Raw genomic sequence first — 11729 nt, forward strand, 5'->3', positions numbered from 1 at the left:
TATTCTTCCTACACTTTTCCACATACTGCTGGAATAGTTGAGTTTACAGTGCGGTACCCGGTAGATGTTTCCGACTGTCCATCTTTCGTAGAACTCTTCCCAAAATCCTGTGTAGCAATCTCGTGTGACACCAATTCCGGTTGTTTCCTCCAAATCTCCATTCGGTAACATGAACTTAAAATTAGGATAATCATGTATGATGTCTGGATCGGAGAATGCATTGAGCATGTCATCTACTATATTGCTTAGATGTATCAGTAACCTTCGAGTTTTATCCAGGTCACTATGATCTTGACATTGGGTCGATTGGTAAGGATCACTAGATAAACTGCGGGGGTCAGACCCATCTTGAAAACCCTCTTGCCCGCTACCAATTTCCTCAATATTTGAAACATCATTACAGGCTTGTGGAGGCATGGTTGAACAATTTCTCTGTGTAGAATTGGAATCATAGCTGTCGTTTTCGATTGGGTTAACGGTTTTATCAGACTGGCCAGGTGGACCTTCATTGCCATCAGAACAGATAAACGGCTCCATAGATATGTCTTGTCCTTCCCCAGACTGCTCCATTGGTGACTGTTCCATGGGTGTCTCCATCAGATCTTCTTGACGATTTGCAGATAATCCTCCGTTTGCTTCGTCAGTGTTGTTGGACTGTACAGTCACTATACCATATTCATTGTTTAAAGACAGCTCACTAGACGAAAGTTTTTTCTTTGTAGTTACCATACGAAATTGCTGCACCCTGAAACGGCTTTTATCACCCATCTCACCCACCGTAGCATTTTCATCGATATCATTGTCATACTTGTCTCTAATATCTAAATCGAAATCGTCAATCTTTCCCTTAGCTGATATACCGTTCGGAAAAAGTACTCTGTTGCTAAGTGTAACAGATCTGATTTCTGAATTGACTTATTTTACAAACATAATGGCAGCACTATTGCCCGTCTTGGCGTGAATTTGCTTGAATGCATTGGTGTCATATTCATAGTTGAACCATCTAAACTCAACCCTTTTGTGCGTGTTTTTATTGATCAGACTTTGCTTGTTTCTTTCAGATGATGTAACACCGTCCGGCATTTCTGACTCTTGAGGTTCTACTCGATTAAGTCGTCTCACTTTTTCTTAAATTTTTGTACCAGTACTGGTTGTTTTTCTTTATTCGGTGCGTCTACTTGCGTCAACAATCGTCGACAAAATTCAAATACAGCAAGTCGGTCACCAGGTGAAGAAAAGTATCGGGATAACGCCATGTCATCCATGGATACCACTACCAAAGGGTCAATCTGAAAGAAAATAAATAACACATGGTACAAATGTCGGCGAAGGACATATTCATATTTTACACATGTGAACAGCACATCAAAGGAATAAGCAGTCCATTCTCGGGATTTTATTTATTATAAGGGGTATGCTAAACAGGAAAATGTGACCTTAGCCTGGGCTGGAATTTTCGATATAAAACACTCTGACTTGATTTTAAAAAAAACACGAAAACTTTACAACTTTCATTTTTCGTGTGATGCTACCACTTTTCACAAACGACAAGCGAGTTCCACTTTGCCCACATTATTCTTCATACTGCTGTTCTTTAACACTTTCATGATGATCTGCACGCAGAAAATTATTATTTTATTGCCGCTTTATGTTCATTGTTCATCAGATTGTCAACGTAATGATCAACAATCTCGTTATGTATACAGAAAGCTTGTTATCATTGTATCCCAGTAATTTTCAAAAATACAACATAACTGTTAAATGAATGGGATTGAATGGGATTTTTCCTTTCGAACTTACACCTCACATGAACTTTCCCAGCCGAAATTTCTCGGACGAACCCGCATGGTATTTGAGATATCACACTTACTTGGTCATTTCAAAGTCATAAAGGGCACTGATCACAGCAAAGCTGACTTTGTCACATCTATTTCTTTATGACAAGATAGACAGGAAAATTCGTTTTACCGACCTGTTTGGCAAAGAAAGTTTACTTTTGGGCTTGATATAAAAGGCACTTTTAATATGGATCATTAGAAAAGTGCCAACATTGGCGCGTTGTGGTTACGTGATTTGGCAGACACCCATTAGGAATGGGTATGCACAATTGCCGTGTATTAATAATTAATATAAGTATTATATAGAAATAATAACGCGAATAATAATAGGTTCAATTTCTGTGAAAATTTCATCATATGGGTATTTTGGGTCGAAAAGACCAAATATGATATCGAATTCACTGCCCCATGTTTCCATGGTAACCATTTTAGGGGTTGAAAATTTCAGTTTTTCTAATATCCCATGAAACGTTACTTTGATTGACATGAAAATTATCTATTGGGGGAGTTCGGGTCAGAGAACACAAAAACCAGACTTGAGTTGCCATGGTAACTATTTCCAGAACAATGTCATATTATGGCAAATTTCTGTGCCCAGTTTGGTTTGACTGCATTTATCTAGCTCGTCCCAAAGTGACGGACGCATCTTTCAACCTTTCAGCTTGGTGAAAAACGCATTTATTGATTCGCCAAAGGCCTGTGGATTCGCTTATTTTTGCACAAGTGCTACATGGACATAGGAAAAAGTTCGACTCACCCTAGCCCTCTCGATATTGTTGAATACAACCACGGTCCATGATGAGAGTTCTCGAATCAAAAACTGTAGCCATGCTCGAATACAAATATCTTCTCATTAAATTACGTCATTCTTGATATACAAGAGTTAGCATTCCAAAGTCTGTCACCCTTTTTTTTCAAAGTTTGAGAAGGGCGGTATTTCCATCTGAATGATTGAACGACGTGAAACGCAAAATTCCATCGCATATGTTCCGGCAATATGTGCACTGTACAGTAGAAATACTGTATACGCTGCAGCCAGTGCAGAACGAAATGGCCACAGACGGCGTGAACTTTCTGAAAGGATTTCCTAAACGTCCTCCTTGGTACCTAAGAGACTTACATGTGATGTCCTGGAAAGTATTCTCTGCAGTAATTCCAGTTTCTGTTAACATGCACACATTTTATAGCTGAACGACATGATAGCGCGAGACAGTTCTACGGTACATTCTCGCGCTCCCAGGCTCAATTGCGCATGCTCATACAGGCAGACTACGTCACCTGTGTTTTGCTTCCGGCGCGGCCGACTTTGGCAACTTAGGTTGAGCAAACAAATAACGAACTGCCGAACGCACTCTCAGTGATGGCGGCCATCGTATTGTGTGCATACCGAGACGATCGCTCGCCGTGCGCGTGTTGTTCCTCGAATTCTGACCCATAATCATTTAAAAAATGCATTCAAATGTGATATTGAAAGCTGTTCTCAATTAATAAGGTGGCATACTCAGCATAGCTGGATGTTTATCGCTAGTTTACCTTTGACCTCGTGACATTTGCAGGAGAAGTTTCTTAGCACGGACAACTTGATAACATAAAGCATGGCGGTCTGTAAGTATTTTCATTAATGTGTTGTGTAATTTACGAGGTTCAGATTTTAAGTAAATCAATTTTAACAAGATTGAAACCGATTTCACCGTGTCCGCAGTGATTTAATCTGTACATTTCATGGCGTGATTTGTCATGGGTTATTTTTTATGCGTGTGGGTTTTTTATTTACGTCCATATGTGCGTTGCAGTTGAGCATAGTTTTTCGGACCATCACGCATGTCTCCCTGGTAACGGGTTTGTTTACACACTGGCATATTTTCTGGCGCCTTTTTCAATCGTCTGTTGGCCTAGACTGTGAAAATGTCATTCGAATTTCATGCTCGTGTGCTAAAAAACCGGTGTCGTATTTGTGCACGGAAAATAAATGGCACAAGTTATCCATGCTCCAATTTTATCGTGGAGTTAAGAATTGTTTCAGAGTACAGTTTTAGTGAAGACATTCTGATGTTCACCCGTCCAATTTTTGTTGTCTCTGTAAGAGAGTCATTGCTTCATGGCAGCAGGCAGAAAGCAATAACAAAACCTATCGGCCAGGGACACACTTAGTGAAATGGTCCAGACACTGTAGAGTACGGAGATGTGCGGTGTGTGATGCATTGTGTAAGGCAGGGAAGAAAAAGAAAGACAGTAAAAACAGGGGCAGACCAAGTCAATACCAAGGCAGTGACATTTCTGGTATCACTGGCAGGAGACAGGAAAGACGGGGAAACTACAGAGTGAAACTCATGGCAGTACAAATCTAACAGCAGCTGTAAAACAGAGGGCAGGAAAAAGATGAGAAGATTCATTCCCTTGCAGAGACAGAGGTTCAATGATCTCATTGAAGAAATGGAGTGTCCCATTTGCAAAGACATAATAGATGGACCAATACAACTTTTGTGTGATGGACCACATGTGTTTTGTGCTGAATGTTTGTGTCAGTGGTTGCAAGTTTCTTCATCCTGTCCTGTGTGCCGTCTCTCTATTATGTGTGAATCTATTGTAAGTCCCCCCATTGCCTTTGCAAACTGCTATCAAATGCCACAGTCACATGTGATTATGGGAATGTCGGTTGTAAGTCAGTTGTGCCACTGCAAGATCTGCAACACAACACGGAACGGTGTGTTTACCAGTCTATTGCTGGAGACCACTGCTTCTCGTCAGTGAGCCCATTTCCCATCAGAAGCCACCATACTCCAGTCCCCATTCCTGACACAATCAATACCGAGACATCAAATGATGAAACATCAGGGATAGGCAGAACAATATATGTGCAGTGAAGGCCGCAGAAATTATGTTGCAGAATGTATCAGCGGTGCATATGCTGCCACAGTATGAAGAAATGGCAACAACACTTGTCAAGAAAAAAATAGAAGCAAACAGAAGTGATGATAGTTTGATAAAGGTTAAAACAAAGGGCCAGGTGAGTTTTTACCTGCATTACTCTTGCTGATCTATACCCACATATCAATATACAGTTAGATTTTGGAGTAAATTCTTCTGATAAAGTTATCATGGAATATGATAATTTGTAAATTTGTATTTGTAATAACATTTATTTGGTTTTGTAGTACATGTGTGACCTGGTAGTGGTTCAACAAATTAATTTCATCAAGTAATGAGCTAGTCCAATTTCATGAATTTATCACCCACATATACTTTTGAAAGATAAATTTGGTTTTTCAATTTTTGGTGTGATTTTTTTCAGCCATTGTGTTTAACATATACACCAAAGCCACGAAAAACAACCTCAGAAGCTAGCACTAGGACAAGACGTCAGAGGGTGTTGCAGTTAAGTCAGAGGAGAGACATTGTCAGGTGGTGGTGATGCGATGCTGCAGCTGAGTGAGAGGAGGTGAGACATCAACAAAAGGACTAGAAGGAAAATCCTCCAGATCTTGGGACTCACTCCTGACATACCTCCAGGTGCTGGCCTTCATTTGGAAGTTGCTATGGGAACAACATGGGCTGCCAAGAGGAAATTACGGTGTTACTTCAAGGCATGGCATGTGAATATTGGAAGTGAGGTATGTTATGCAGGTCATTTTCCCCCACACTCATCAAGGTCACTGTCCTTCTTGACCTCACAACCATGAATTTAATAAGTCATGTTTAGAATTTCTGGAAATTTAATTAGTTGTGTAAGAGAGAGAATTTTAGAACAGTAATTAGCATGTCAATAAAAGTTCTAGATTGTTCTTATATGCTCTTATATAAGCACATGAGTATTAATATTGGGACAGCAGGCTTGCAGTCAGACTTTTGGGATTGTGTGCAAACTCTATTATGATCATGTAGAGAAAGACTGTGGATAAGTAATCTTGTTATCACATATTACTGAATATATGTGTTACTGTTGTTTTTGCATCTTGTTCATATTTGTCTTCAGGTCTAGCAAACTTACCTGGCATGGTACAATACCTACCAGTGAAATTTGGATAAAGTTAGGTGGGGACAAGGGTCAGGGAACCCTGAGAATGGTTTACCAAGTTGCTAACATCAGCAATCCAAATGTAGCAGATAATACAGTGATTTGGAGTACATTTGCAGCACCTGATTCCTATTACAATTTAGAAATAGCTTTAGCTTTTAACAGAGGTCAGGTAGACAAACTGGATTGCACAAAGTGGAAGTAAGTCTAAACATGCATACTGTGTTTTACTAAACAATGAACAGATTGTACCATATATCTATTTTGGTACAATATTTGGAACTTAAGATACATACATATTGGTTATCCAAGTTTAATACATGCATTATACTGCTGATCCAAAATCTGAAAAACAATGTGCAAATCTGACCAAACTTATGCAGCATAAATATGATACCTACATTAAATAGTACAAAAGGCAAAGTTGTTTTCTTGCATGTACAAAATGCATTGATGTGTAGAAACATGGGCATTAATTTAGAATGGTGTGGACAATTATTTCAGGGACAAGACACTATTAGCACGGATGATGGGAGATTATGAGTATCTGGCCAAGAGTTATGGATTGTCTGGACCAAATGGTATGAAATGTATACTTGCATGCTATGATTTATGCATAAGAAAAGTTGAGGCACTGACAGGACAGGCAGTTTATTGTGTATACTTCAGTTTTACCTATGATTTATATGTGTACGTCCTTGACCTATCAGTTTGCAATCTGTGCGTCTGTTAATAATGAGCATGCATTGTGTATGATATGCTGTAGAACACAATTATGATAATTTGTTGTAGTTTTTCGTTGACTTAAGACATTCACAACTAACATTGATTAGTCAGATAAATTTAAAGGAAGGGGTACACAGTGGGTCAGATCTTGATAAATATTTGCAAGCTATTGACAAATGATTGTTTTCCTCTGTAGAAATTCTTGTGTTTATTTCTCAATTGAATTCTTACACATAGTATTAATATGTATACTGGCAATGCAAAATGTAGTAACCATGAATTTCTTTGAAATAAATATTTAAATTGATAAGTTTGCATATTACAGGTACATCCTCTCCAAGAGTTCACACATGCACATCAAATTGACTTCATGAACACCAGTCTGTCTATACCTACTAAGGTTTTTAAGTAATTATGTCAGTTTTTGTTCCTTGTCTTCCTCACATTGAAATAATTTAGGGAAATATTTTTGCGTATGCTGTGTGATCAGCAAGGAACAAGCACAGTTGCTGAAGCAGGAACAACTATTGTCATCAATGAAGATGAGAAACCTTGATGATATCAGAAAATGTCACAGTGAATTTCTTTCAACTGGTGGAAACCTAAGGCATGCCATGCAGCACTACAATAGTGTCAGAAAGCCACTTTTCAATGTACCACTGCACAGATGTATGTACTAATCAATTCAATCCACTATGTTGTTTGCTTCCATTGACCAACTAAACATATAGCTCTGTTCTGTTTCAATCAGTTCACTTTACCTTTCTCTGAACAGTTCAACAGACCACACTGTGACCTATCTACATGTATGCATGCCACTATGTCCATAACGGTGTGCACAAATAGAAGTTTATTAGTGAAGCTATATGAGAAAACAATTGACAGTGAAGCCAGCACATATGTCAGCAATTGTGATCAATCTAGTTGTTGTATATTTTTATGTAGTGTTTTCTTCATAAATAGGTAGGTATGAAAGTTACAAGATATTGTCATACATTAAAAGTAAAAGATACATGTGCTAACCCTTATATTTTATCACAGGTTGCAGTCCCAGGGTTGCACATCAGTCCTGGCTTGTTTTAAAAGTTTTTCACCATGATGGAAGCTAGCTGTGCAGTACTGGATATCAAGATCATCACGAATCTGGAGAGAGATGATGACATTGATGAACCCGTGCTGAAGCCTGCTGGATTTGACACATATGTGGCCATGTTGAAACAAGTCGAGACATTACAGTGGGAAGCGAAAAGAACTCCAAGAAGAAGCTAAGACCTTGGCTGATAGTGTTGAAAAGGCTCTCCTTGCTGATGATGACTGTGACAATGATGATGATGATGACGACAACAGTGAAGATGATGGCAGACCGCCACTAATGACCTTGGGCAAAGTTAAAAAAGCCCAGGAGAAAGTGCAGGAACTCAGTGAAGAAGCTGACAGGAAGGTTAGTATTTATTAATAGAAGACCATACTACATTAACAAAATAAAAATACATGATTTTGTGATAATTTTGAAATCTTGCAATTAATTTCAGTGGCAGTGAGTTGCTAGCCAAGTCAAACTTTTTATCAAACTGGAATAGTTGCCATGTTAAATAAACATGTAATGTTTGTTTAGCCTGTATCATGTGAGAACACCCACAGATAACCTGTCTAGCAACCTGAGATCTCAGAGGGTCTCCTTCATCTTTGAAAATGGCATATTGATACCAGAAGTAAGATCATTTTTGTGATGATAAGCAATAACATTGTCAATCTCAAGTGCACAGTCATGTCTATGCTGCATTTTCAGAATTTTGGCTTGTGCACATTTGTAGTGCAGTCAATACTTTCCAGACAACACAGTGTTTATCTTTGTTTTCTTAGATATCTGAAGCTACAGACGTAAAAGCGAAACTGCCAAAACAATGTGGTTTTGTAGTCTGCGGTATTGACCAAGCTCTGCAGTCATTTGGTGTTGGACGTCATTCTTACCACGGGCAGGCATTCATCGGAAATCATGTGAACAAGTGCTGTAAAGTATGTGTTTTACAACTGTACACTGTTTTGTTGCTAAAGTCAGTAAAGGTTCAGTATTCTGCTTGTCACGATTTTCAAGCTTTCAGTGTCAGATTTATTATGTGTTATATATATACTACAGAAGATGTATTTCGTCTACATTATTTTGACCTACTTTCAGTGAAACAACTCTGTTTGCTTCTTTGAAAGAAAGTTATCATATCCTTTTTTTAGCTCCCATAGCCATATGTATATATGGCAATGGAAGCTATTCTTATAGGCTAGGGAAATGTCTGTATGTCTGTATGTCTGTATGTCTGTCCGTCAACATCAAAAACTCCAAAACCGCTGTACATTTCATCTTGATATTTGGTGTGTACATGGATGATGGGCTGTAGATGAGATTTTGTTCAAATGAAGTTGTCATTGCCAAAAATATGCAAATTAAGTGAAAAAATGTAAAAACAGTCAAAATTGAAAAAACTCAATAACCACTGAGCAGATTACATGAAAAATTAGCATGTAAGTAATTTGGGCTGACATGAAATGATTGTGCACATCTTGGGTCAGTATCTTGGACTTGCTATTTTTCATGAATTTTTTTTGTAATTTTCTCCCATTTTTGGTCAAAAAATCTCTTGCTCTGAAACCACAAGTCCGATTGATTTGAAACTTGGTATGGAAGTGCATAGGAGTGACCTTTCCCAAATTTGGGCAAATCGTGGTGAAATTTGCATATTTTTAGTTTACACGTCCATAGACTCCCATGTATAAGGCAGATCTCCAAAGACTCCCATGTATAAGGCCATGAAAAATAAAAATTTAGTTTCTCATCGTATTCATATTGCAAAAAGGATGCAGTGACACAATTTTTAGTCCCCAAGGATGAAGTCCAGTGAGCTTATAGATTGGGTCATGTCCGTCTGTTCGTCCTTCCGTAAGTCCATCCGTTCACGAAGATATCTCGGATATTTTGACAAAATGTCATGTGACCTTGATGACCTTTGATCTCAAATATACATATTTGTCCATAACTCAGTAACCACAAGTGCTACAGCCTTCATGTATGGTATGATGGGACACCTTATGATGCCACATATTGTACCTCATTAATTATGCACATATCTAATTTTGAGCGAGCCAATAGAGCTGGAGGTCTGATTTTTGGTATATAGAGATAACTTAGCAAAACAAATTTGACCTTTGACCTCAAATATACATATTTTTCCATAACTCGGTAACCACAAGTGCTACACCCTTCATATTTGGTATGATTGGACACCTTATGACGCCACATATTGTACCTCAATAATTATGCACATATCTCATTCTGAGCAAGCCAATAGAGCTGGATGTCTGATTTTTGGTATATAGGGCTAACTATAGGAGAGAAATTTTTTGACCAAATGTCATGTGACCTCGATGACCTTTTACCTAAAATATATGTTTATGTCAATAAATAAGTAACCACAAGTGCTATGTCCTTTGTATTTAGTAGGATGGGAGACCTTATGACAACACACGCTTTACTTCATTAATTATGTACACATCTTATTCTGGGCAAGCGAATAGAGCTAGAGATCTGATTTTTTGGCATATAGGGATTAATTAGCAATATAATTTTTTTTTCAAAATGTGATGTGACCTCGATGACCTTTGACCTTGATTATACATATATATGTATATTTCAGTAACCACAAGTTCTATACCCTCCAATTTTGATAGGATATTAGACCTTAAGATGTCACATCTTGTACCTCATTTATAATGCGCATAAGTATTTCTTGGCTGGCCAATACTGCTAGAGGTCTGATCTTTTTTCCCGATTTAGAACCATAACTTAGACATGCCTCATGTGTTTCAAATTGGGAACAACGACATAGACCTATGTGCCCATAGATCTCAACATATACACTCCAGTGATACTTCTTAATGACCACATTTTCCTGCCCCATCAAGACTAATACTCCTATTACAAGTGGGGACTATGTCATTGTAAATGACTTGTTGAGTTAATGGTTGTATCACAGTATTCGATATATCTAATTCTGTATTTTTTCCATTTTATATTCTGAATAATTACATTAAACATATTTCACTGTCTCCAGTACATTACATTTAAGTATTTTCACTTCATGCACTTTATCCCTTTCACACATGTTCAAATATCTGACCAGAGAACAAACACTAAATAGTCCAGGATGGGAGTTACAGTGTCATTGACGCTATTTTTTATTTTTTGTGTTTCAGTAAGAAAACATTCAAACGTTGTGCAAGAGCGTCATCAGGACCACAGCAAGAATATGCCCATAGCTGAATGAACAGGCTGCACACATTTGTGGTCTGCATAAGCCAATATTTTCAAAATTTGCAGCCTGCCATAATCTTTAGAGTACAAGCAATAGAATGTCAGATGAATATATTAGCATTCTCAGTTCATGGACCAGTATATGTAATGATGACTTACCATTTTAGGATGTTTTCACATGTTCAAATGAAACTTCCTTCAGTTTTATCTTACATGAAATATCATTGGAAAGTTGAATTTTTAGCATGAAAATATAAGAATGAAATACTTCTAAATGCTTTCATTATGATTTAGTATATATACTAACAAGTACAGATGTAAATAACCTTGTTTGCTTATCTATTTACAGAATACAACGACCCTGGCAGTTGCAGGTGTCCATTTGATTTCAAGTATTTCTCATTTTTTAATTTTGTCTGTATTTTCATATTGTATTTAAAATGAAGGTATTTGATCATTTCAATTTGTATTTTTTTCAGTTTCTGTGTACCTTTCCTTTTCGTTTCCTATTTTTTTTGTAAAGCTCTTTATTTGTCCCTTTTTTAAAATACAACTTTGTGGGATAAGTTACTTTTGATATTCAGAGAGTTTGTAAAAGATGTTTGCCCGAAACTTTGTTATTGGTACATGTAATTTATTTGAGTCTTGTCACTTCAAGAAAAATGTTTTATTCTATATGCACGTGCCTGTTTTGATCATTTATGTTATGGATTGAAGTAATTTTTAATAACATTACAGTTAATTTGCCATTGTGCTGTTAAAACAATCACCGTATAATACAAATAAGGCAATAATACATTGATTTCTGCCTATATGATGAAAAAGGTGCCTCTCTAATTTTTGCCGT

General features: G+C 37.5%; 2 long non-coding RNA genes across 3 annotated transcripts; both read left to right on the plus strand.

Moving 5' to 3' along the window:
• The first annotated feature begins 3123 nt into the window (after positions 1 to 3123).
• On the plus strand, positions 3124 to 11503 carry LOC139126696 (uncharacterized). Its single transcript, XR_011550697.1, has 5 exons — positions 3124 to 3443; positions 7621 to 8020; positions 8443 to 8595; positions 10825 to 10915; positions 11232 to 11503. It is a non-coding gene; the product is annotated as an uncharacterized lncRNA (long non-coding RNA).
• On the plus strand, positions 4679 to 7239 carry LOC139126697 (uncharacterized). Of its 2 annotated transcripts, XR_011550699.1 has the most exons (5): positions 4679 to 4845; positions 5131 to 5449; positions 5812 to 6054; positions 6358 to 6434; positions 7039 to 7239. It is a non-coding gene; the product is annotated as an uncharacterized lncRNA (long non-coding RNA). The 2 variants fall into 2 exon arrangements; XR_011550698.1 differs by having other exon boundaries at positions 4679 to 5449.
• Positions 11504 to 11729: the final 226 nt, after the last annotated feature.

This window comes from Ptychodera flava, unplaced genomic scaffold, assembly GCF_041260155.1.
Source record: "Ptychodera flava strain L36383 unplaced genomic scaffold, AS_Pfla_20210202 Scaffold_123__1_contigs__length_183110_pilon, whole genome shotgun sequence".
In the NCBI taxonomy this organism is placed as follows: domain Eukaryota; kingdom Metazoa; phylum Hemichordata; class Enteropneusta; family Ptychoderidae; genus Ptychodera; species Ptychodera flava.